The following is a 732-nucleotide window of genomic DNA, read 5'->3' as shown; positions in this document are numbered from 1 at the left end:
ATATAATGTATATATTATATATATACATATAACTGAATCACCTTGCTGTATACCTAAAACATTGTAAATCAACTGTAATTCAATAAAAAATGTATAAATAGAAAAAAGAAACAAGCTTAGAATATCCTTTCAATAATTCAATTAAACTTTATAATAATGTAACATAGTAATGAGTGAGTCTTTGACAATTAAACAACACTAGAGTTTAACATCCCCAAAGGTATACTACTGAAACATAATTTTTTTTCTCTCGAAAATTACCCTCATGTCCACCAAATATAGCGAAATTAAGATGAATTTGTTTGCAAAATGTATGGTTTCAATATACTTGTCTTGACTACTTACATAAATGTAGTTGATCATAGAAGCTCTTTTAAAATTGGCTTCCCATCAGATTCTCCCTGCAACAGCTATAGATTTGGGTGAATTTCTCTCTCCTGAGATTCTCAAACTATCTTGAGATTCTTGCCCCTGTCAGGAGGTGTACGTCTTTATTTACCTGATAAGGCAACTGGGAACCTAAGAGTTTCCAACTCTGGAGGTATCAGGAAAAGAGAAGTGATAAATTTTAAAATTCTGCTTACAAAAGTATAATTTACCAAATTTCTGTAAGTCATACTTACTTGAAGGGAAGAGTTTCTTAATATATGGAAAACACAGATTAAAAACCATTAAATTTCAGACAGAAACTAAAAAAACAATATAACAACATTCACAGTTTACTCTGTCTTA

Source organism: Giraffa tippelskirchi, chromosome X (assembly GCF_054371585.1).
Source record: "Giraffa tippelskirchi isolate mGirTip1 chromosome X, T2T-mGirTip1v1.2.pri, whole genome shotgun sequence".
NCBI classification, from domain to species: Eukaryota; Metazoa; Chordata; class Mammalia; order Artiodactyla; family Giraffidae; genus Giraffa; species Giraffa tippelskirchi.
The sequence above is the reverse complement of the archived record's forward strand: the minus strand, read 5'-3'. Positions refer to the sequence as shown.